General features: G+C 39.1%; 1 protein-coding gene and 1 non-coding gene across 7 annotated transcripts in view; one reads left to right on the forward strand and one right to left on the reverse strand.

The window, feature by feature from the left end:
• Window positions 1-26,628, forward strand: part of TENM3 (teneurin transmembrane protein 3) — a 2,742,616-nt gene that overhangs the window by 1,070,421 nt on the left and 1,645,567 nt on the right. The gene's annotated exons all lie outside the window — the stretch shown is intronic.
• Window positions 18,781-18,852, reverse strand: TRNAC-GCA (transfer RNA cysteine (anticodon GCA)). The gene has a single exon. It is a non-coding gene; the product is annotated as a tRNA-Cys (tRNA).

Raw genomic sequence — 26,628 nt, forward strand, 5'->3', positions numbered from 1 at the left:
TCCAAAAAAAAAAAAGTCTCTAATACAACATAATTTGATTTGGGATCCAAATACATTAAGAACAAGGCCTTCTTTCATTAAAGCAGTGACCCATTTTATAGCAGTGGATTGTGGCTTGCTCACCTCTTTATCCAAATGTGACTTCTGCTAACTAATGGAGTCCAGGCCCCGCCATTTTTAATGGGAGCATAAGTGTGGCAGTTGGAAGACTGAACTATTTTTTTTTTTTTTTCCATTCAAGCCTGATGTTTCCTCTTTGAATCATAAAACTTGAGAAATGCATGTTGACGTTCCGGATTCGCGCTGTGGGCACTGGCGGGGCGTCACCATAATTGTCAGTGACAGACATTCATTTATAAAGATAAGTTCTCACCTAATTTGTGTGAAGCAGTCCCCAAGATTGTCACGGTAACAGCCGGCACATGGGCAGTATTGCTTTCAAATAGCACGCATGTGCCAGATGCCAAAATGAAAACTTGTGGAAATGACATCTGCAACTGAAAAAAATACGCCTCGTCGAAACCGTAGGGGAATTCTGCTTTTCCGGCAGTTGTTTTGGTCAGTGCCCTTTTCATCTCAAATGACTACTTTATCACTTTGCTTGTGTGCTGCCTGGTGCAATTTAGCAGTGAGGCATGAGAAGGGTTGGGTCGTATCACGGGCACCACCAAAAGCAGTGAGTTTAGCATGGCAGTGACCATGCAGGCCAAAGGATAGATGTGGGAACTCCTGGTGTCTCACAACTTCCCACACTTAATTTGATTTATTTTTCTGCCAAGCAATGTTTAGCAAATTCATTGATGGGACTTCTGTTAAGAAATAATGTGTACATGTATGCTAAGTCGCTTCAGTCATGTTTGATTCTTTGCAACCCCATGGACTATAGCCCACCAGGCTCCTCTGTCCATGGGATTGTCCAGGCAAGCATACTGGAGTGGGTTGTCATTTCTTCTTCCAGGGGATCTTCCCAACCCAAGCATCAAACCCACATCTCTTACATCTATCTGCATTGGCAGGTGGGTTCTTTACCTCTGGCGCCACCTGGGAAACCCAAGGAATAATGACTACTCCTTACATGGTACTCACTGTCTGTCAGGTACCATCCAAATGCTTTCCATGCAATAACTCATTTAATCTTCACAAGAGCCCTATTAAATACCTAGAATTGCTATTCCCATTTTACAGGTGAGAAAGTTGATGCACAGAGATTAAGTAAGTTTGGAACTCAGATGGGAACACAAACTATCTGGTTACAGTGTCTGTGTGCTTAACCCCTTATTATACTAAAAAGGATGCTTGTGTAACGTAACTTTATGAGGTTAAAGCCTTTGACATAGCATAGTGTAATCTGTTATTTTTGTTATTGTTATTATATTTGCAGTGTGAACTCTGCAAATCACTCTCATGAAGTGATTATCTGCATAATTTGATCTGTATACACGGTATCTATGGTAACCTGGGCAGAGCACCTCACCAGCTATCACTCTTTTCAGTCACAAATGATTCAGAGATAATTTGTATACACAACGTCTTTAATAACCAGCTTACCTTTTCCCATGCATAGTATTATTATTTGGTAAAACTGTTCATAATTGCATAATCGTGTTAATGGTACATAGAGTTGTTTAGTTTTAAGCTTCACCTTACAAACATTGCTTCCCTTTTCCCACTATGCTTAATTCATTTTGACAGCTTTACTGAAAATGTGAAACTTACAAATGCCCCCTTTTCCGACTTTCCCCCTCGGGGAGTGGGAGGTGTTGAGACTGCCTCCAACACTCAGCCAAACTCCCCTTGACCCCAATCTGCATCTGTCCTGTGATGAAAATTCATGAGCTGCCCCTTTCTTTGAAAGTGAGCAGGATCTTCCGATTCATCTCTGTGCATAACAGTGAGAGGACACCTTTGTAGGAGTCCAGGTGGAGAGGACACTGTCCCCTGCATGGTGCAGGGGAGAACAAGGGCTCTGACCAGATGATGGGGCAGCACCTAACTCACAGCAGCCCTGCTCAGGCTTCTGTTGGCTACTGGCTACGCCATCCCCAGACATGGTCTCCAGGAGATGGACTAAATGTGTTTATTAGCTCCATGTTATTCAGCTACCTCCTACTAATAGTACTGGGTTATGTTTGTTTTTCCTTCTTTTTTCAATGTCATACTTTAAGGAAAGTAATGTTTTAAAGAAAGTGAAAAGTGAAAGTGAAGTCGCTCAGTTGTGTCCAACTCTTTGTGACCCCATGGACTATAGCCTGTCAGGCTCCTCCATCCGTGGGATTTTCCAGGCAAGAGTACTGGAGTGGGTTGCCATTTCCTTCTCCAGGGGATCTGCCTGACCCAGGTATTGAACCTGGGTCTCACATATTGCAGGCAGACTCTTTGCCGTCTGAGCCACATCCCTGCCTAGACTTGAAATGAACTGAATATTGGAACTGGAACCTCAATGTACTCAGGAAACATAAATAAGATACAGGCCCAATGGTAGAATTGCTGTGATGCTGATAAAAAAAAAAATTATTCAAAAGAGATTGCTGAAACTCTAGGTCATAAGGTATTATAGGTCATTTTAAAATGATTTTTTGAAAAGAAATTCACCTAACATAGCATTCACCATCTTAAAATGAACAACTGAGTGGCATCCAGTCCAGTCACAATGGCATGCAGCCATTGTGCCTCTCGAGTTTCAAGTGTTACCAAAGCAAAACCCTTAACCTATTAAGCAGTTTCTCTCCACTCTCTGAAAACCCTGGACACTAGGAGAGTGCTTTACTTTCCTATGGACTGATCGTCCTGAAGCGTCCCTGTAAGTGGAATCATGCAATGTATGACCCTTTGTGTCTGGCTTATTTCACTTAACGTTATGTTTCCAAGTTTCATCCATGCCATAGTACTGTATTCTTCATCAGTACTTTAGTCTTCTGTTTGCCTAAGTATTCCATTTTATATATATATATGTATATATATGAAATATGCCTCATGTTTATAATGGGCTTCCCTGGTGTCTCAGAGGTTAAAGTGTCTGCCTCCAATGTGGGAGACCTGGGTTCGATCCCTAGGTCAGGAAAATCCCCTGGCGAAGGAAATGGTAACCCACTCCAGTATTCTTGCCTAGAGAATCCCATGGACGGAGAAGCCTGGTGGGCTACAGTCCTTGGGGTCGCAAAGAGTGGGACACGACTGAGCGACTTCACTTTCTGTCTTTCACTTTCTTTTCCATTCATGGCCATTTGGGATTTTTCTTTTTTTTTCTACCTTTGGGCTATTGTGAATACTGTTGCTGTAAACAAACATGTACATATATTTGTTTAAATAGTTGTTTTCAATTTTGGGGGGAAGGAGGGGTATATACCTAAGAGTGGAATTGTGGGGTCATTAGATTATCTTGTTACTTGATTTTGAAGATTCTGTATCTTCCTGGGGTCATCTAGTATGGTCCCTGCTGGTTCTTCTCCTGTGCTTGGTTGATTTTTCCAACCTGTTTCATCCACAGTGTCATCTTCTTTCCATCTCGCCTTCTATTCTTTCTTTCAAATTCAGCTTAGGCATCACTTTTTAAGTGTCAAAATATTGTGTTACGCTTCTGTACTCTTGTATTCTCTTTTGATGCCATTCTGCAGAATAGAGAGAGACAGGATGAATTCCAGTGTCAAATATTACTTTAAATAAGTGATATTAATTCAGTCATTCAACAAACATTAGTAAGTTTCTTTGACCTAAGCTCTGTGTTAAGCATCAGGAATAGAGAGTTAAATGAAATAAAAATGGTCACTGTCCTAATAAGAGTTTTCAATTTTAAAAACAAGTAAGGGAAGTGAGTTCTTATTGTCTAGACCTCAATTTGATTTCCAAAAGTGATAAATTATATTGTGTCATTTTTCAAATGTGAATTTTTTATATTTACATTTGGATCCTGATCACATCCCTTTTTGCTCAGTCTTATTCCTTCCCTGATTCGGAGAAGGCAATGGCACCCAACTCCAGTACTCTTGCCTGGAGAATCCCATGGATGGAGGAGCCTGGTAGGCTGCAGTCCATGGGGTCGCTGGGAGTCAGACACGACTGAGTGACTTCACTTTCACTTTTCACTTTCATGCATTGGAGAAGGAAATGGCAACCCACTCCAGTGTTCTTGCCTGGAGAATCCCAGGGATGGTGGAGCCTGATGGGCTGCCATCTATGGGGTCGCACAGAGTCGGACACGACTGAAGCGACTTAGCAGCAGCAGCAGCAGCATTCCTTCCCTGATTAGTTCTAACTTTCAGTTGTGGCCTTGTAGTAACCAGAAGAGCCCTTAGGCATAACTGAAGGTTTCATAACTGTCCTGTGATATACTGGCAAAGCACAAGTCCAAAACACCATCTTGAAAAACTACATTTTGTTCATATCATGAGCTATTTGTGTACTTCTAGCATGTCCATGGTCTTCTCTGGTGGCTCAGATGGTAAAGAATCTGCCTGCAATGATGGAGAACCTAGGTTCAATCTCTTGCAGGAAGATGCCCTGGAGAAGGAAATGGCTACCTACTCCAGTATTCTTGCCTAGACAATTCCACAGATAGAAGACTCTGGTGGGCTATAGTCCATGGCATCTCCATATCTATATTTCAAAGCTTTACATAGTAAGAATGCCTTCCAATATTAAAATAATAGAATATTCATTTGCATTAGAGGTGTATAAGTCTTTAAAAATTGTAATAAATTTAAAAATTCATGTTAATTGCTTTAAAATGAATCCCTAATCAAAGTGATCATGTTATAAATTATAAACAGTAAGATTTTTGAAGTTGGAAGATTACTAGAGTTAAATGGATGATGATGATATAGAAGTATGTACTAGGTTATAGACTAGATCTATAAATCACAAAACAAAGTGATTTGAATAAGATAAGAGTTCATTATTCTCTCATGTAGCAACCAAGAGCCAACATGAACTCTAAGATTTTGCCTCTGGGTTCAAGATGGTGGTCACAGCTCTAGGCAAAGCATCTACATCGCAGCGGGTGGGAATGAATCTGTTTAGGCCATACCCATTCTGTTTAGAATGCAACCGGTGAGTGGCACACATCACTTCCATTCATATTCCAGTAACCACAACTTTGTCATGTGTCCACATAATCAAAGGAGATTTGGAAATGTGGCCATGTAGTCTAAAACTTGAGAGCTCTAATGTAATGGAGAAAAAAGAACGTGCATGAATCTGCCATAGGGTGAATCCTCTGTCATGAAGAACATTCTGGTTAATTAACATGGATTCCAACCTAATAAAAATATAATCTGAGATTCTAGAGTCTAGAATGTATTCCTAACTATTTTTTCCGTACTAGATCAAATTTAGAGTAGCAGTCTAGAAATAAATATGATTTGGAGTATCAGTCTGGAAATAGCAATCTGATGTTGGACTTCCCATGCAGCTCAGTGGTAAAGAATCGGCCTACCAACACAGGAGACGCAGGAAGACCCTGTGAGTTGGGATGATCCCCTGGAGAAGGAAGTGGCAACCCACCCCAGTATTTTTTCCTGAAAAATCCCATGGACAGAGGAGCCTGGTAGGCTATAGTCCATGGGGTCACAATGAGTCAGAAATGATTGTGACTAAGCACATACACCAGAGAAGGCAATGGCACCCCACTCCAGTACTCTTGCCTGGAAAATCCCATGGATGGAGGAGCCTGGTGGGCTGCAGTCCGTGGGGTCGCTGAGGGTCAGACATGACTGAGCGACTTCACTTTCACTTTTCACTTTCATGCATTAGAGAAGAAAATGGCAACCCACTCCAGTATTCTTGCCTGGAGAATCCCAAGGACGGGGGAGCCTGATGGCCTGCCGTCTATGGGGTCGCACAGAGTCGGACTCGACTGAAGTGACTTAGCAGTAGCAAGCACATACACACCTATATTCTTAGTACCTGTATCACTGTTTATTGGCTTTGGTTTCAAGTATGTGAAAAATAATAGCCAAGTTTGGCTAAAACTCAGCTTCTTTTCAGTAATAAGCTCTTTAAAAAATTAAAAATTGCTGTGGGTAGAAAATACCAAATATATATGCATATCTATTCCTTGCTTTTGGGTCATCTCCCACTTCTGCAAAACTAATGGTACAGCAATAGACTTTTGTGTGTGTATGTAAATTATTTAAAAATTTTGATTCAACTAACAAATCTAATTTAATATGAAAGGACAGAATCTGTTTCTTTCAGAAATCTGCCATAAAGATGCATTTTACACTTGAAGTTAAACTTTTCAATAATTTATTCCCTCTCTAGGCTGCCTGAAATTCTAAATTGCTCAAATTACTGCTTGGGTACACATATGACCTCGTACCAGGGCACACCTGATGGCAATTGTTTATATATAGAACACAATTCTGATCAATCTCTGACACTTACTACTGACTTCCTGCTGCTCAAAAACGTGTACCGTAATAGCATTTGTATGTTTTCCTTTTCCCTCAAGGTTTAGATTCTTTGTTTACAAGAACATTGAAAATTAGGATGAACATTACAGACAGAACATAATAGAAGTAGCCCAAGCCATATGATTGTATTCTAAAATACTCTATGGTAAAATTTACTATATAAAATATTTTATCTGTATATAAAAATATATTAGCATAGATGTAGAGATTTACTTATGCATATATCTTTTGTTTTTGAGAAGGCAATGGCACCCCACTCCAGTACTCTTGCCTGTAAAATCCCATGGACGGAGAAGCGTGGTAGGCTGCAGTCCATGGGGCCCCAAAGAGTCGGATATGACTAAGCGACCTCACTTTCACTTTTCACTTTCATGCATTGGAGAAGGAAATGGCAACCCACTCCAGTGTTCTTGCCTGGAGAATCCCAGGGACGGTGGAGCCTGGTGGGCTGCCATCTATGGGGTCGCACAGACTGAAGCGACTTAGCAGCAGCAGCATATCTTTTGTTAATTTCAAAATTATAAGAATTCTAATAATTAAGAACCTCTATTATGCAACATGGTGTCAAGATTTCAACCTAGAATAATTTTTATAAAGAGTTAAATGAAAAACTCTAAACAAATTGCTAAAAATTCATAGAAGTTGAATATATATATATATATATATATATATATATCTTTGGAGAACTAGTTCTCCAGACAGCTGATATATCCATAAATAACAGCCCTAATATTATTAATTTCAAGGTGTTCAGATCATTATGTTAATCAGCAATTAAATGTATGCTGCAATGTTAATCAGTTTTTTTAAAAAAAGAAAAAGATAATGAAACCAATCTGTTTTAAACCTGAATCTGTTTCAACAAAAACGACTATCAGTCAGGATTGTGTGATAGGATACAAAATTGTTTAACTTACGTTATTCTTTCGATATTTATTTAAGGCCAGTATGTGTTCTTTCTGTTTCTTAGGCAGAAGGTAAGCAGAGCTCCTATGGAAGATCACTTGCCCTCGTGGTTTCATTGTAGTGACACGGAGGACATATATGTAGACCAAAACTCTTGTGAATACAGATAGGTTTAAAAAAACCTTTTGAATTTTCAAAAAAGAGAGAGATCAGTGAGATAATAAAGAGACTGGTAGGAGACCTAACTCAAGGATGAGGTATAAATGGTCCTTTTCTTGTTGGTTGGCTTCTTATCCTCCAGTGACCTCAGGTTTCTTCATCTCCAACACTCTTTCCTAACCGCTGGGTCTAAAGGGGTTTCCTCTCTGAAATTATTCTGTCCACACACTTATTTGTTTGTTTGTCTACCTGCCAAAATATAAGCTCTAGTGGATCAGGGATCTTGATTCTCTGGCTTCAGCTGAGTCCTCAGTGCCTTGGCCGTAATGCTCAGTAAATATTTGTTGAAAAGGGGAAGAATCAATGAGTTACCCTAGTGGAAAGGATTTGTATGTTTTCACAAATATAGAGTAAACACTTAAATTTGCAGTAGGTATTTTATACTTTCTGTCTTACCTTCCAAGTCTCTCTCAAATCTTCCCAGTTCTGTCGACTGCCATCACCAGCCCTGCACTACCTCTCCTCCTGCTTGAACAAGCACTGGGGCTCCTGTCTCAGACTCTACTCAGATACCAACCCCCACAAATGTTCTCCAATCCACAGGTCTTCCTGAAGCAGAATGATTTTTTTTTTTTTAATTTGGAAACTCAAACTTTCTCATATTAACTGAAATTGTTAGTCACTCAGCTGTGTCTGATTCTTTGCACCTCCATGATCTGTCCATGGAATTCTCCAGGCAAGAATACTAGAGGTGGGTTGTCATTTCCTTCTCCAGGGGATCTTCCTGACCCAGGTATTGAACCTAGGTCTCCTGCATTGCAGGCAGATTCTTTACCATCTGAGCTACCACTCGTATTAAACTCCTACGTAAATTACTTTGAATTTTTCCATCCCTATTAGGCCCATACTTTTTTACTTATTCTCCAAGGTCTTACAGAGCCTACTCTCTCTCTCTGGTCCTCCATGACTTTGTTTTCCTCTATTATTCTCTGCAGTCCAGACAGGCTCCATTTCTCAGAAGACTTTTATTTGCTGTTAAGACTACCTGGCCTGTTCCACCCACCCTGTCCTGTTTAGCACATTATTAACTATCTGGCTATAAATCCAGTGCTTAACTCATTGCCTGGGAGCTGTTAGTCTAGAGAGAAGCTACGTTGCTAAGCTGAGGAATGCTAAGGTTGTAGTTCCTTCACATTGTCCTCTATTCATTTCTTGGTGGATGTCCATCTCCATGTCCAGTCATGGAAACTATGAAAGAATAACTGCAGTTAATGACCCCCAGGAGTAGTATGCAACCAGCTACCATTATGCCCACTCAGTTCAGTTCAGTTCAGTCGCTCAGTCGTGTCCGACTGTTTGTGACCCCATGAATCGCAGCACGCCAGGCCTCCCTGTCCATCACCAACTCCCAGAGTTCACTCAGACTCACGTCCATCGAGTTGGTGATGCCATCCAGCCATCTCATCCTTTGTCGTCCCCTTCTCCTCCTGCCCCCAATCCCTCCCAGCATCAGAGTCTTTTCCAATGAGTCAACTTTTCGCATGAGGTGGCCAAAGTACTGGTTATGCCCTCTGCTGCTGCTGCCGCTGCTAAGTCACTCCAGTCGTGTCCGACTCTGTGCAACCCCATAGATGGCAGCCCACCAGGCTCACCCGTCCCTGGAATTCTCCAGGCAAGAACACTGGAGTGGGTTGCCATTTCCTTCTCCAATGCATGAAAGTGGAAAGTGAAATCGAAGTCGCTCAGTCGTGCCCGACTCCCAGCGACCCCATGGACTGCAGCCCCCCAGGCTCCTCAGTCCATGGGATTTTCCAGGCAAGAGTACTGGAATGGGGTGCCATTGCTTTCTCTGGGTTATGCCCTCTACCTACCCTTGAATATCCATACATTAAACCATAAAAAAATAGTAAGGATGTAGTCAATTCTTCAAACATGTATTCATTTATAATCATTCATTCAAAAATATTTATTGCAATTGGACACGTGCCAGGAACTGAGCCATTAATTTTGATGAACCCCTGTTCATGATGATCTTTCTCATTGTTATATACTTTTCCTCTTTCCCTTCTGTCTCTTCAATATCTTCAAATCCCTAGTGGAGACTTGCTTTTCTTTCACAGCCCAGCAAAAATATGACCTCTTATCTGAAGTTTCTCTAAACTCCTTCAGGCTGACTTAATTGCTCATTTATCTGTGTTCCCAAAGGAGTTGGTTCATATGTTTTTAAAAGCACTTATCACGTTATATTATAACTATTTGCATATCTTTGTCCTTTCTGGACTTTTTTCTTTGTGGCAGGAACCGTATTATACACACAGTTAAATCCCTCACTCTCTTCTCTTGTACTTACATCCCTGGCTTTCTTCACAGCACTTGGCATAGAACAGGCACTATTTAAATATTAGTTGCTACTTTAATGCCTAAAATTCTTCAAATATCCATGGACGCTGTCCATGAATAGCAAGATGTAAATGATTATAGGATATATTTTACAATCTTTTCCAGATGACTTGTTAAATAAATTCTCACAGCATTGTTGATTCTTTAAGGGAAACTTTTACTGTAGCCAAAATTCCCAATACATAGAGAAGACTAAAACAATAGAAAAATACAAACTTTGCAAAAATCAGGGCAATATGAAGTCTGAAAAGCAAGTGGGAATGCAACTATCCTTGGAAATTAGGCTAGGTCACCAAGGAAAGATCCAGAGAAATAGCACAAGAGGGTAGGGATATATTTAGGGGGACAAAAACACAAGAGAGATAGAAATGTTATTATAGAAAGGCAACATAAATATATTCTTAAATAATATATATCAAGTGAGTGTTTTTCACAACAAGGTCAGACAACAGTCTGTGAAAAATAATGGTTAAGAGGAAAGAGTTGGACACCACCCCTGGTTTCACTGTTTTCCTTCCCTTGAGTTTAGACACATTACCTTTGAGGTTTAGTTAAATTTGTGGCTTGCTCATACCTGAGGGATATTTAAGAATAGACACGTTTAAGTCTACTACAAAATATTAATTCTCTTAGGGGAACTTTGCAATTATCTCGATTGATCTGAGACCCATAAATGATAAGAAAACTCTGTGTAACTCTCAGATTCAGATATCCTGCTGAACATTCCTGGGAAGAGTCAGCCAGTCCTAACCTGGAACCATTTAGAGATCTCCAGTCAGTTTGGGACTAGAGCATGGTTACTGGTTTTGAGTTATTCAGTAGAGACAATTCTGAATGTATTTCCCAGACTCCATGAGGTTTCTGTTTCAAGGTGGTCCTTGGCAGGCATGTATGCTTCTGGTACATGGGGTTGTCTAGAATGTCCCCAGATCTTGGTTGGGTAACCAGAGGCACCATTGTGTTGACAGATTGTTGTTGATTATCTTTGAACTGAACTGAACTGAATGGACCTACCACATCTTGTTCCCTGTACTTCCTGTTAATTCTGCTTTTGATTAATTTTCACATACTCCTCACCCATCCTCTTTGGGTGAAAAGCAAGTGAAAATAAATTGCACCAATCTGTTGGGAACTGTGGAAGGTTTAAACCTCAAAGAAGATCGTTGAGGGAGGTGATTATTTTGTAAATAAAATGGTGTATACATAGATATAGTCTGAGAAGTCTGTAAATAGTATATGTAAATTAGCAGGACCAGATGATGGAGATCCTTGTTGATTGCAGGGGGAATGTATTTCAATGCTGTTTGTAATCATGGTATTCAGTCCATATGAATGATGAAAGACATTTGAAATCTAAATAGGAGAATATTATTGTATTCATTTTTAAAGAGAGGGTAAAGAACGAATATTTGAATAGTACAGCTAGCTTACTTAACATTAGTACTTAGCTAGTTATGGAAATAGGATATTAATCTGTGAAAATCTCCAAGAGGGTAGCAGATGCTGGTAGTGAACAAAATGACTAGAAATGTCAGAGCAGTTTGCTTATGTGGCAGATTATATTTTTAACAAGGAAGCAATGGATGAAAGACTTTTGACTCTGGCTTTTCTAGGGCTCTCTCTGCCTGGACTCCTTCCTTCCTCCCTTTCTCACCTCCTGTTCACTACCTCTCTGGAAGTCTACTCATTCAGCAAGACTCTACCATTATCATCTCATGTAAAATTTCCGAGGTTATCGATCTCCTCTCACACTGTGATAGCTAGTGTAATGCCCCTAGCCCCCAAAATGTCCAAATGGCAATTCCCTGCTGCTGCTAAGTCGCTTCAGTCATGTCTGACTCTGTGCAACCCCATAGATGGCAGCCCACCAGGCTCCCCCGTCCCTGGGATTCTCCAGGCAAGAACACTGGAGCGGGTTGCCATTTCCTTCTCCAATGCATGAAAGTGAAAATGAAAGTGAAGTCGTTCAGTCGTGTCCAACTCCTAGCGACCCCATGAACTGCAGCCCACCAGGCTCCTCCGTCCATGGGATTTTCCAGGCAAGAGTACTGGAGTGGGGTGCCATTGCCTTCTCTAGGCAATTCCCTAGAACCTGTGTATATGTTACTGTACATGGCCAGTGGGACCAAGTGGTTACATTTTGTGGTTGTTCAGTCACTAAGTCGCGTCCAGCTCTTTGTGACCTCATGGACTGCAGCATGCCAGGCTTCCCTGTCCTTCACCATCTCCTGGAGTTTGCTCATATTCACGTCCCCAGAGTCAGTGAGGCTGTCTACAATCTCATCTTCTGCCACCCTCTTCTCTTTTTGCCTTCAGTCTTTCCCACCATCAGGATTTTTTCCAATGAGTCAGGTCTTCGCATCAGGTGGCCAAGGTATTGGAGCTTCAGCTTCAGCATCAGTCCTTCCAATGAATATTCAGGGTTGATTTCCTTTAGGATTGAGTGCTTTAGCTCAGTTTAATTGGATGTGATTAGATTAAGGATCTTGATGTGCGGAGTTTATTCTGGATTATCTGCTTGTGCCCACAAGAGCTTGTTAGAGCGATATGAAAAAGACTTAAATAGCCGTTGCTGACTTTGATGATGGAGACAAACCAACACATGGACACAGGCTGTGTCATAGAGTCTCCAGAATGTTAATACCTTGATTTTAGCACAATAAAACCCTTTTCTGATCTAACCTTCAGAAATGCAAGATTAAAAAAAATGATGTTATTTTTTTTTATATTTTATTTTATTTTTTAACTTTACAATATTGTATTGGTTTTGCCATATATCAACATGAATCTGCCACATGTATACACGTGTTCCCCATCCTGAACCCTCCTCCCTCCTCCTGTAAATGTGTGGTGATTTATTACAGTCCAAATGAGAAAATGCATACCCCTTGGCACAATTTTCTGCTCTTCTTCTATGTGTCCATAATGTCGTATTACATCTACTCGTGCTGACTTCAGTGACCACAGTGATTTGTTGGGAATTGTCTCTCTACGTGGTCTTCCCTCAACTGCTGAATAGTCACCAGTGTCTCATTCAAGTTCCTTTCCCTAGTTGTCTACTCTGAGCCTTTACATGGATCCAGTGCCCCACCAGCCTCCCCCCCGGGGCATGGGAAAGACTTACTGCAGGTTCATTTGTTTATGCATTTGCTCGGATATCCTTCTTCTGTTATAGGACACTATCCTACTGATTTTCAACTGCTGATGCCTGGCTCAGTATCCCAATGTCACTTGAAGTCTTTGCTGGAACAAGGAGACACAAGTCTCTGACCTTTGACAGCATCTTGTTCTTCCTGATAAGTCCAAGCATTCCCCTGAGATCCATGTTAGTAGGGGTAGATTCCCTCTCTTTCCCAGTCACTCTCCTGTTTCTCAGTTCTTGGGAGTAAATCAGGCACTTGACACAAGTAAGTACTAAGCAAATATTTTAAAAATAATTAGGCAAATGCGTGATGTTCTACAAATGACTTATTGTATTAGGGAATGGTGAAATAGAGATCCAAAGATTTCCATTACCAGATGAGACTCTAATATACAAGGTGTGGCCCCAGGGCCCTTAATGACTTAGTCATTGATATGGATAAGGTTGGGTGCTAAGCAAGTTTGTAGATGATATTAATTGACTAAAATCTGTAAGAAATCATGCATGGTGGTTACAATTCTCTATTCCTTCTGGTTTTCATGGAATGCTAATAGTAAAGGTATATTTTCTTTTGATGACTTTCAAATATTTCAGATGGCTTTGACTGCATCAGGAAAACTTACAGAAGGCACATCACCTCTACCCTAACACATGGAAAGAGTATTCACTTAGTGGAAATGCAATTTCATAAAAAAATCACCAAATGATTAAATGTTAGCATAAATGAGGGCATCATATAGCAGAAGACCATGATCTAGAATTCTATAACTCTTTATTGTATTCTCATTTCTGTCAGTAATTTCAGGAGCATCACTTAGTACCTTTAGGCATCAGTTTCCTCACCTCAACATGAAGTATTTTGAATTTACTCCTGATTTCAACATCCTTTATCTTGAGTGACATGCAGGATATCACATGCCATAATTAGAAAATTATTTGCACTGTTGTTCCAAGAGTGGAGCTTATGTTCACTTGCAAAAGCAACTTGAAAACCTTTAAAGAGCCCAGAAAGCAAGTGTTCTAGAAAATTTGATTATTGGAAAATAAGCATTATAAAGAAGACTGAAAGAATTGGTGTTACTTTGTTATTGGAATACGTTAAGAGTAGACTTAACAAATTTTAATCCCATAAGAACTCGAGAAAGAAAGAAGGATGGAAGATCCTCATAAATACAAGAAAACAAGAGCAAAGTTAGGAATTCACTAACTTCAGTCTTCTTTATAATGTCTAATCATGACTGTGGTTCGTTAGTTCTTTTATCAGTATTTTTTTTTCTCATAGTACCCACCCATGGACAAACCTAAGAAACAAATGATCGGACCTCTATAATAATTTGTATGTTTATTTGGCAAAGTGTGTTTGTGTGTATGTGTGTAGATAATGTATCACAGGAAGACATTTCTTTTTGAAACCTGGAAATTTTCCTTGTGGAGTCAGAGATGGTTTTATAGAAATTAGAAAAAGAATTTTAAAGTTGTATTAGTAGCTGGAAAGCCTAGCCTATCCCAAATACCCCAATCCATATTCATGAATAGATCTCAATTACTTTTTACCTTTTAGTTAATCTGAAAAAGAAAAAATAGTGTTTGTGCAGGAGTTCCCCATAAATCTTGCAACAGAGGATGAGATGGTTGGATGGCATCATCAACTTAATGGACATGACTTTAAGCAAACTCTGGGAGTTAGTGTAGGACAGGGAAGCCTGGCGTGCTGCAGTCCTTGGCATCACTAAGAAATCCATCTGAGCGACTGAACAACAATGAGAGATGTGTTTTGTTCTTCTGGTAAGCTGAGACCATATCTCAGTGCCTGTTTGGGAAGTGCTAAGGGTACAAGCCATGTTGAATTTTGAAACTAAAACCCAGTAGCACTTTGGGAGGCATTGTGATCTTTGCCTCTGAATGGAAATAATGAACAAAATTTAGTATTCTTCTGTATTTAAGATTTTTTTTATTCTCACAAGTAAACACTTTCATCGTTTCTTCTAACTAGTAATTTAAACGAAAACCGAGACTCTGTTTTAAAGCGTTAGGTTAAATGGGGACCCATGTGAAAGAACAGGAGGCTATAATGAGGTTGCTTTTACATTTGAGCCTAAGCTGAATCTGTTCTCTATTGTAATAGGCCTGGTGGCTGTAATATTTTACTCATTTTCAGCTGTAATAAGCTTTTGAGTATCTGAAGCTACAAGGTTTGTGTTTTTTCATCCAATTTGTTTTACTCCAAGGACACTCTAATGGAGTAAGGTGTAAAACAGTTCACGGGAGACTTTCAATATTAGTTTCCTCACACCTGCAGTTTTTGAAAAATAATCTCTTATTTCTAAAAATAAAAGTGAAATGTTTACAAGGACCTAAGGAACTGATTTTTTTCCCTTCCTCAACCAATTTATAGGCTTGAACTGAGTACTTTCAAAGCAGGGGGTAAAACAAAAACTCGCTTTAGGAGATTTAACAAGCTTTTGCCAGTGGAAACATATTTTTGTGCATTTCCCCCCTCTCGAATGGTTTATTGAAAACCCCATTGGCTTTAGGATGTAAATGCTTATAGTGAATCATTTTTCTTTGAAATTTATATTCTCTTTCCCCAAGCTTAATCATGGCTTTTAGCTCTCCACGCTGTGCTTGCTTGAGCTTTAGTTCTTAAGTTTTGTATTGTTTTCTTCACATCTGGTGAAAGTGGACATAACTGACTAAAGGGATATCATTTGGCTTTTCCTTTTTCCCACTTCATATAGAGGCCATGCCTTAGGTCTCCTTTCATCTCAGAATCTACAATCTGGATAAATGCCAGAGGATCATCAACTTAGGACTTATAGCATCCATCCTGTAGTCTATTTTGTGATTCTTTTTTAAAAAAAATCTACTGTGGTCCCCTGGAAATTCTGGATCAAATGAGGTCCAGCTTCCTAACCCTACATGCAACCAGGTAGTTCAATATTATTAGGATTATTGGCATGTTGCTTACCTGCCAAAAATTCTTAGGACTGAAGGATGAAGTTGAGTTATGGCTCAGTGCTTGTTCAGTTTGAAAATCCCCATGTTTACTTCATCTTACAATGAAGCAAAAGCAAAACACTCTAGAAGCCCCTCAATAATCTTATTCCTGACTACCTATGTGCTACTCTTTAGTAAGTATGATTTTAATATTTTTCTGTATATATTTTCAGTGGCCTAGAAATGACACTGACATGAAATTACTGCTGTCATTAGGAAGCATGAAGCTCAGTGCATGATTGTTGGGCTGGATGCAGCAGAAAAGAGCATTAATCAGTTCCTCAAAGGTTCACAGAATAATAGGGAAAATTTTTTAATTTGTATGCCAAAAAAAGAAAAAAATGTAAACTAAGATTTCTTAGCTTTCTGCTCTCTTGATTTGGGCAATTCCTTTATCGCATTACTCAACCAATTTAAACCTACCTTAGTGCATTGGAGCAAAAGTCATAAGATTTTTACTACCTACATATTACATCTCAATAATAGATGTCCAAGATAACTGCAGAGCATGTATTATCTATTTGTCTTTAGAACAAAACCAGGCAGAGGCACTTAACACTATTTTGCTGAGTGAGGACTTAAGAATTCTCCAAATAGTAATGTAACAAATTTCTGTAAACTGTGTATTTTGTTGTGATATATAAGTAAAGAAAAGCATATATTATAAAAACTCCAGCTTAATCATTATAACCAATTACAAATGCTTAATAATACAATGAATTGCAAATAGCCAAACACGATAATTACACTAATATTATTTTGATGTTCTTGAGTTGGTGGCATTAAAGAATTTCTGATATGATTTTTATGTCAGTAACTGATAGGAAAAAGAAAAAAAAAAGAAAAGTGGACTAATAATTACAGGAAGACAAAGGGAGGGATGAAATATATAGACTCCCCAGGGTCTGCAATGTGTGAGGGTGAGAAACGGTTATATGTGGAGTGCTAAGTAGTTTGAAATTTGCTATACGAGGGCTGCAACTTCTATGGTGAGGGTTTATCCACTATTAAATGAAATATTTTGCTGAAAGTTGGTAGTCCTACTTTATTTAACCAGTGTTTTTCACTGACACAGAGTTATTCTCATCATCACCTTTGTGCTCCTCTGATTTTTTGCATTTCTGACAGGGCTGTTTTCTAAGTCCAGGGCCCCTGGGAGGCGAATTCAGCCCAGATGTCCAAGGACGATTTTACACACGGGCCCTGGCTTCCGAATTCCTCCAGGATTTGCCCATTGTTGCAGAGACAGACTTTGTAATTACCAAAGGATTATAGCAGAATATGAAAGGGCCCGAGAGCAGCTTTCTTGCGAAGCATGAATGCATTCAGCACAAACTTAGGAAGAATCAGTCCAGAAGTGAGGCAGAAGTGTCTGAAAATATTAAGGGTTCAAGCAGAGGGTCCTGCCTGAAATTCCTAATTAAAGAAGTAAAAACTGCTTTTAAAAAATGTCAGGGACTGTCATTTGTATTCTCTACCCAGAAAGGGGTCTTCAGAAGATTGTAAATGAGGTGATGGTGCTGGCCAAATACCCTTTGTTTGGCCCCTTCTTTGTATCCAAAAGTAATGAAAATGGAGCTTAATGGTACATAAATAAAAATAATTACGTAGACGATAGTGGTAGTGGTGCATTACCTGAATTAATACACAAGATTAAGAGGCCAATAGCCCAGAAAGAACTTCGTTATTTCACGAGTCACATAAATGAGACAGCTCTCTCAGGGTTGAATAAAACATAGCTTTCACACTACCATTTTGATTTCAGATTTAAAAACAAAACATTTCCCATGGATTGTGTTTCTGGTGTTCTCTTTGACATATGGTTTCAGCACATGTTCTTACTGAAACAAGCCAGATTATTGGTTACACCTCTTCTGGGTATGTCTTTTTTAATTGAAGCTTTAAAAAATTGACTTACTTTTTGTATTGATTTCATAGCCCAAACTAGAATCAGTGATTAATTTACATGTGTTAATTTTTATGTCCTTAGGTTATCTCTTGACTTGCTGAAATTTTGACAAATGCATAGAGCAATGAGTCGTGTAACATTGAAAGCTCGTAATCATTTGCAGAGCTGTTTCAGAATGGGTGATTTTTTAAAAAATGAAGGGGCAAATTGCATTCAGAAGAGAGAAAGAACTCCAGTTGTTACTAGCAAACGTTATTTCTTTGAAGGAACAAAAGCCATGTTCCAAATAGCTCCCCAAAAAGGTGCATATCTGAGTTGCTAACACTAGATTAATAGAGAGCTTAAGAGAAAATCAGAAAAATAAATACGTATACCTCTTTTATTATTATCAATTATTGTTTCTGGGCTTATGAAGAAGTTGGAGCTTTCATTGTATTTCTGTCATCTTTTAATATTTCTCTTCCTTTCTTTCCTTTGCACTGACAGTGACCTTATCCCATCCTTTTTCCTCATCAAGCCCATCAAAAGACTCTCTTGCAACCCTTAACATCAGACTTTCCCCGTGTCTGTAGACCACACTGATTTTCCCCTTCTTTGGGCTTTCTTGGAGATGCTACTTTCTTTTTCCAGTCACTTGTAATTTTAACAGATATCTGTCATCACATCCTTGAGAAAGGACAATGATCATGTCTTAGATATTCCTATAGAAATATACTGTAAGTCCCATGAAAGTGAAAGTGAAGTCGCTCAGTCATGTCCGACTCTTTGCAACCCTGTAGCCCACCAGGCTCCTCCATCCATGGGATTCTCCAGGCAAGAATACTGGAGTGGGTGGCCATTTCCTTCTCCAGGGTATCTTCCCAACCCAGGGATCGAACCTGGGTCTCCTGCATTGCAGGCAGATGCTTTAACCTCTGAGCTACCAGGGAAGCCCCATAGGAAGGTCTCAATTTTCTAGTATCCTCTTTTCGAAAAACAAGAAGAAAACAAGTGAAATTAATGTTAGTAACATATACTTACTTAATATATCTTAAATATGGTATCAACATGTAATCATTATAAAAGTGATTCATGTGATATTTTACATTCTTCTTTGATATTAACTCTTCATACTGACGTGCGTTCCCAGCAAATCCCAGTTCAGACCAATCACAATTCAAGTGCTCAATAGATACTTGTGGTTTCTGGCTCCCATATTGGACAATACACCTCTCCAGTTGTTGCTCTTTGGTATCTAAGTTGTGTCTGACTTTTTACAACCCCATGGACTGTAGCATGCCAGGTTCCTCTGTCCTTTGCTGTCTCCTGGAGTTTGCTCAAATTCAAATCCATTGAATTGGTGAAGCCATCTAACCTTCTCATCCTCCGCCATCCCCTTCTTCTGCCTTCAATCTTTATATAAACGTCATCTGAATTAAATTCACCCATTCACTTCCAGTTCACTGATTCTTAAGATGTCAGTGTTCAGTCTCGCCATCCCCTTCTTGACCATGTCCAGTTGACCTTGCTTCATGGACCTGACATTCCAGGTTCCTGTACAGTGTTCTTGAAAGTGTTGGACTTTCCCCACCAGCTGCATCCACAACTGCGTGTTGTTTCTCCTTTGGCCCAGCAGCTTCATTCTTCCCAGAGCTATTGGTAGTTGCCCTCTGCTCTTCCCCAGTGGCATATTGGGCACCTTCTGAGTTGCGGGGCTCATCTTCCAGTGTCATCTCTTTTTGCCTTTTCATACTGTCCATGGGATTCTCAAGACAGGAATACTGGAGAGGATTGACATTGCCTTCTCCAATGGACCACGTTTTGTTAGAACTCTTCACTATGACCCATCCATCTTGGGTGGCCATGCATGGCATGACTGCTAGCTTCATTGAGTTATGCAAGCCCCTTTGCCACAAAAAGCTGTGATCCATGAAGGGGACCTCTAGAGTATCTTTCTCTGAATCATTGCATTTAGAAAATTCAGATGTAAACATTGTATTGTCATATCCAGGTATCATATACAAAAGAAGAACCCACTTGCTTAAGCCATTTGAGTCTTTCTTGCAATTCGAAGTTCATTAGTGTAGGACTATGCTGAGAGTAATTTTATCCCTTGTGCCTTAATAAGATGTCTGAATTCATTAATAATTTTAGAGATATGTACTTACATATTTACAAAATATGCTTAATAGTTCAGAGTTTTTAGAAGACTCAGTGTTATGTATCTTTGGACAAGTTGCTTTTCATGTTTCTGATATTGGGATTTGAGGACATTGTTAAATGAATTATAAGCTCAAAGCCATGGTCTACATGACATAGAATCACTCCACCACAGGAAACTTGCGCATATAGAAGTGCTGGGTAAAAGGCACAGTGAACCATAGTAAGGAGGTTGACACGAGGCAGTGAGGAGAGTAGATAGATGATTTGCAACTCAATCCCAAATATGGAGCTCATTTTGTGTTTGTAGCCAAATTACTTAAACTCTCTGTCTCAGTAGCCCCCTTTACAAACTGAGGATAAGAATTCCAAGACTGTCATGAAGACACAGTATGATAATATAATGGAAATAGCTTATAACAGAAGACTTCCCAGGTGTGCTAGTAATAAAGAACCCACCTGCCAATGCAGGACACATAAGAGATGTGGGTTTGATCTCTGGGTCCAGAGGATTCCCTGGAGGAGGGCTTAGAAACCCACTTCAGTACTCTTGCCTGGAGAATCTCACCGACAGAGGAGCCTGGGATACTATAGTCTGTAGGGTCTCAAAGAGTCGGACATTACTGAAGCAACTTAGCATGCATGTGTGCAGCTTCTAACTGAAAGCAAAGACCTGTAGAATGTATCATTTAGATATTAACATTTTAAAATACAAGGAATAGGTCATCAGGCTGGGATGATAACTGGCCCTTATTGTCTACTCATTTTTCAAGGGCACATTTTTTAACTTTCCCAAAATTAAAGGGACAGCAGTTCATGTTTTATGAACTGCTCTATTCAAATTTATACTACCATAGCATCAAATGGTGTTCATTAACATATAGAATAGTACAGATTTTTTTAAAAACCCAGGCAAACTGTATTAATCACATATTAACTAGCAAATTATGATGTACTTTTCAAAATTTGAAATAGGAAACTTCTGAGTTCACAGTTAAATCTGTACAGGCCTTTTGAAAGATCTATTCAAATGTTAGCAACCACATTTCTGGTTTTTCTGCTGTTTTTTTTTTTTTTTTTCAAAAAACAAATTTGTCAAAGCTTATTTGGAAGATTACAGCATCATTAATAACTTTACTGTTTGACAGGAAGGCATCTTGATTAAAAATCATTTTTGAACAGTGTGGAACTCCGTGATCCCCATCAAAAAATCAGTCCCAAACAAAGTGGATTTTTGACTTAGGAAGTGATGCAACTTCATATTGTTGTTGGGTTAAAGCAACTTGCTCTCTCTTGGAAGAGACCCAGAAGTGACAGCAAGAGCAGAATCGGGGGTCGTTTGGCTACTGTGTGGATGGAGCTGCGGGGAGCATCCTCATCAGAACACTGCCGTCAGTACCGCCTGCCTCCCTGCTCCTGAGTGCAATTGTCTGTGGTCTATAAAGCACTAAATGGTTGGGCCTTCACTGCTTGGAGATCCGCCTTCCTCCCTGGGCGACTTCAGGGCAATTGAGATCAGCTGGGGTGCTGCTGCCGGCATTTCCCACCTCCTGTCCGTAGGGAAACCGAGGCAATGAGTCTTCCAAGGCAGGCTCTCACTTATGGACCACTTTGCCTTCCATTAGCCAACAAAGAGCTAATCTGGTGATCTTTAGGGCGTGGAGGGAAGCTCATCTTTTAATCAGAGTTGAAAAGCGGGAATTTCTACTCTTACTAAGAACAATGCATAATAATAACATAGTAACAGAATTCCATGGTGATGAGACAGCAGACGCTGTATGATTTTGGTAACTTTAGACTATGAATTTTTGCACCGTTGTTTTATGTCCCTTGATGTGTTCTAGTGTCTCCTAGTTTATAGTCTATGGGAGCTTGAATAGAATTTGTACCCTGCTGTTGTGTGAAAATTGTGTAAATTGTAATTAGGTTGAATTGGTTCATAGAGTTTTTCAGGTCTAATATATCTGTCTATTTTTCTGACTATTCATTGTATTAATTTTTGAGAGTTTGATATTGAAACTGCAACTAAACATCTTAATTTATCTACTTAAAAAATAATTGTAATATACAGTGGAACTATATAACATTTTTCTGTATTTTCTAACTCTCCTGTAAATGTCTGATCATACTTTCATAATTTAAAAAAGAGGGGGAAAAAAGAGCAATGCATTCAATGAGGACAATCTCAGAATCTTTAAAATAAGATAAACAGTACAATCTCTCTTCTTGACTTCAGTCTTTAGCATTTGCTGACTTCATACTTTAGCTCCTGGTATGATCTTTTTATCACCTTTTTCACGTGAAAGGGTAAAAGATTGACTGAGAAAGAGGTTTCAGTGCTACATTTTGGTTTTCAATTTTTCAACCTGAGATTTGACCTAATATGTATACTCACACTTACTCATTTCTTTTATATCCATCCAATAAATAGAAATTAGATGTCTCCTATGTGTCAGAACGTATTTAAATGGGTCATATAGTAGAAAAAGAAGTCCTCACCTTGATGGAGTTTGTGACCTGTTTAGAGAGAGAGAAAATAAACAAATATACATAATGGTACATCAAAAGTGAGTAAGTGCAATGAAGAAAAATAAAGCAGGAGAGGAAGTGAGAGATTTAACTTTTAGATAGCATGACTTGAAGTGGGCTCCCTGAAGAGGTGAGATTTGGCCAGAGAAACAGTCAAAGGTGTGAGCTATGTAAACACAAGTGGGTTACAGGGAGCAAAGACCCTGAGATGGATTCTTGCTCGCTGCGCTGGCTTCACCCGGATTGACTACCACAGAAGGAAAGGAAGAAGGTTTGAGAGGAACGCAGCGAAGGTCAAGTCAGGTCAAACCCTGTAAACAACAGTAATCACTTTATTTTAAACCATCACTTTATTTTAAACCATCACGTCATACTGTGATGGTTTCAAGTAGGTTTGTGGAAGTGATCTGTGAATAAAATAATCTGAAGAAGGGTCTGCAGGTAGAGTAGAGTATACCGTACTGGAATAGACAAGGTGAGAAGTGAAGGTCCCTTAGTTTTGGATGGTGAGGAGGAGTAAGATTCAGGGTTATAAAGGAATGCCCAACTGGATTTGCTCATGAATTGGATGTGAGATTCGAGAGAAAGAAAAGAGCAAAGTGCTAGTGCTAGACGCTCTGTCGTGTCTGACTCTTTGCAACTGCATGGACTGTAGCCCTCCAGGCTCCTCTGTCTATGGGATTTCCCAGGCAAGAGTACTGGAGTGGGGTGCCATGTCCTCCTCCAGGGGATAAGCCAGGGATCGAACCTGCATCTCCTGTGTCTCCTACATCGCAGGCTGGTTCTTTATCACTAGCGCCACCTGTCAAGCCTGCAAAAAGTAAAGGATGACTCCAGATAAACTGTCAAGAAAATAGTTAATATATATTATTTGCAGAGATGACAGGCATTGATTATTACATAGGTGTACTGAAAGCTAAGTCATTTCAAACTGTAATAATATTTATAAAAGAGAAATTGGGAGTGGGGAGAATAACTTTATAGTTATCCAGTTTGCAGCAAGAATCACCATACAATTCCTTTAAATAGCAAGATGCTTAGTGCAGTGAAACTATAATTCAATTATTTTAAAATCTGTTTAGAAAGAATTATTCAAGACCATAAGTAAAATCTACTTTGATTAACCATAGGAGAAAGCAGCAAAAGGCACACTCACCCTGCCATCTAGAAGTGTGTAATTTTGGTAATCATACATGATTGTCAGGCCTGGGGAGAGTGCCTAGTGTCCTGGAACAACTGACACTCTTACCCCTTGTGCTCTTGTAACAATGTCTTGGTATAGACAATAAAACATATACCCACTTTACAGCACAATGTTAGAAATTTCTGCACAGCAAAAGAAACAATCAACAAAATAAAGAGGCAACCTGTAGAATAGGAGAAATATTTTGCAAAGTATGTCTTACTGCTGCTAAGTTGCTTCAGTTGTGTCTGACTCTGTGCAACCCCATAGACAGCAGCCCACCAGGCTCCCCTGTCCCTGGGATTCTCCAGGCAAGAACACTGGAGTGGGTTGCCATTGCCTTTTCCAGTGCATGAAAGTGAAAAGTGAAAGTGAAGTTGCTCAGTCGTGTCCGACTCCTAGCGACCCCTTGGACTGCAGCCCACCAGGCCCCTCCATCCATAGGCTTTTCCAGGCAAGAGTACTAGAGTGGGTTGCTATTGCCTTCTAGATAGTTAATGTCCAAAATGTATAAATAGCTCACACAACTCAGTACCAAGTCAAACAAAACAAAAGTGATCCACTGAAAAAAAAAATGGGCACAGAACCTGGACAATCATATTTCCAAAAAAGACATATGAATGGACAAGAGGTAGATGAAAATGTGCTCAGCATCACTCATCATAAGGGAAATTCAAATCAAAAGCACATTGAGATATCACTTCACACCTGTTAGAATGGCTATTATAAAAAATGATAAGAAATAACAAATTCTGTCAAGGATGTGAAGAAAAGGGAATCTTTGTGGACGGTTGGTGGGAATGTAAATTGATCCAGTCATTATGGGAAACAGTATGGGGTTTCCTCGTAAGTTAAAAGTAGAACCGCCATGTGATCCAGCAGTCCCATTCCTGGGTATATATCCAAAGGAAATGGAATCTCTAACTTGAGAAACTATCTGTACTGCCATGCTCATTGCAACGTTATTCACAATGTCCAACATAACATGGTAACGATCTGAATGTCTTCAATGAATGAAAATAAAATGTTATTTATACATATATGTGTGTGTAATGTAGGTATGTGTGTATATAAATATTGTGCATAGATGTTTATATATTACATGTGCATACAGATATATACACATATATATTAGTGTGTAAATATAATGCAGTATATATGTATACATAATAGAATATTACTCAACCATAAGCAAGGAAATCTTGCTGTTTGTGACAATATAGATCACCTTCAGTGTGTGATACTAAGTGAAATAAGTCAGAGAAAGACAAATACCATTTGATCTCATTGATATGTGCAATATAAAACACTGAACTCATAAAAACAGAAAATAGAATGGTGATTTCCTGAGTATGGGGGGGTATGGGGAGATGTTGACCAAAGGGTTGAAACTTCTAGTTATAAGATGAATAAGTTCTAGAGGATCTAATGTAAGCATGGAGATAGTAGCCAATAACACAGCATAGTATTCTTGAAAGTTGCTAAGATAGTAGATGTGAAGTGTTTTCACCACACATATGAGTAAATAAAGAGAAATTGTTAATTATTCAAGGTGATGAATATATGTGTTAACTAACTTTGCTGTGATAATCATTTTGCAGTATATAAATGTATCAAATCAACACACTGTACACGCTAAACTTATACAATGTTATATGTTAAGTATATCTCAATTAAGTTGGAAAAATATGAATTAATATCAGAACTAAGCAGAGTGCTTAAATATTGATCACTCCAAAAGATAGAAAACCTGGAGACATTAATCTAAGAAAGACTTGGAGGAAAACCATCCCTGATCCTAATGACAAAGTAGAGGTGGCAAAGGAGCCATCTCTTGTCTATGTTTGTATTTTTGCACACGCTATAAAGTATACTAGGTGCTAGATGTTCAGACATGAACCTATAGATGATGTGTGTCCCTGATAATGGCAGAACATTGCCCCCAAATACTCCGATGGCACAGGAACTGTTTTCAACTGGATACTACCAGGTCTTAAATAAGATGATTCTATTTAATAAGTAAAATAGACTTTATTAACAAGAATGGGAAGCTTAAACTTCCTGTGGACTATACATAAAGGGAAAGGTCAGCAAGATAGGCCTCTGGCACTTCAAGTTGCTAAAAATAAAAGAAAACAATAAAAAATAGACAGACAGATAGATTAAACCACTACCTTGCAACTGTGATGGTTTTTGACCTCTGCTCAAATCCATACTCTATGACTTTCCAACTCCTAGTTTTACTATGTGCTCTAGCTTTGGATTCTGGCTCCTTTGAATGGAGCTGAGTTTGATGCTAACATTTTTTTGATACTGTTACCTGTGCCTTGTGCTCAACCAGTAAATTGTGAATGACACCTCCTTGCTTAATTAATTCCCGGAAAGATGAGTGGTATATACCGTGAGCTAAGCAGTTACAGTATTATTATTATTACTGATAACTACTGGTAGTACTATCACCATCATCAACTTTCATAGTATATGCTATGGAAGAGGAAAAAAAGAATGACTCACTTCTTGGCCCTAAAGAACTTACGATCTGCACATAGTCATTATATTTGATTGATTCACACTCCTTTATATAAGAGAATTTAAAATTATAATTAAGGCTTACAATAGTTGTCATTTTTAGAAAAGTAATATTACATGACATTTTCACTTTCAGCTAGGGATTTTAGGGAAGTTTATAAATATTACCTTGATAAACTTCACAAAACCCCTCTCAGGTTATATGTATAAAACTCACTTGCAAAGAGTTACTAAAGAAAAAAAAAAAAAAACTATCCACCATTCATATCAAGTAATCTGCCCCAAGTCAAAAACAGCTCTTAATATTGTTCCTTCCAGTTGGATA

The sequence above is a fragment of the Bos indicus genome, chromosome 27 (assembly GCF_029378745.1).
Source record: "Bos indicus isolate NIAB-ARS_2022 breed Sahiwal x Tharparkar chromosome 27, NIAB-ARS_B.indTharparkar_mat_pri_1.0, whole genome shotgun sequence".
NCBI lineage: Eukaryota > Metazoa > Chordata > Mammalia > Artiodactyla > Bovidae > Bos > Bos indicus.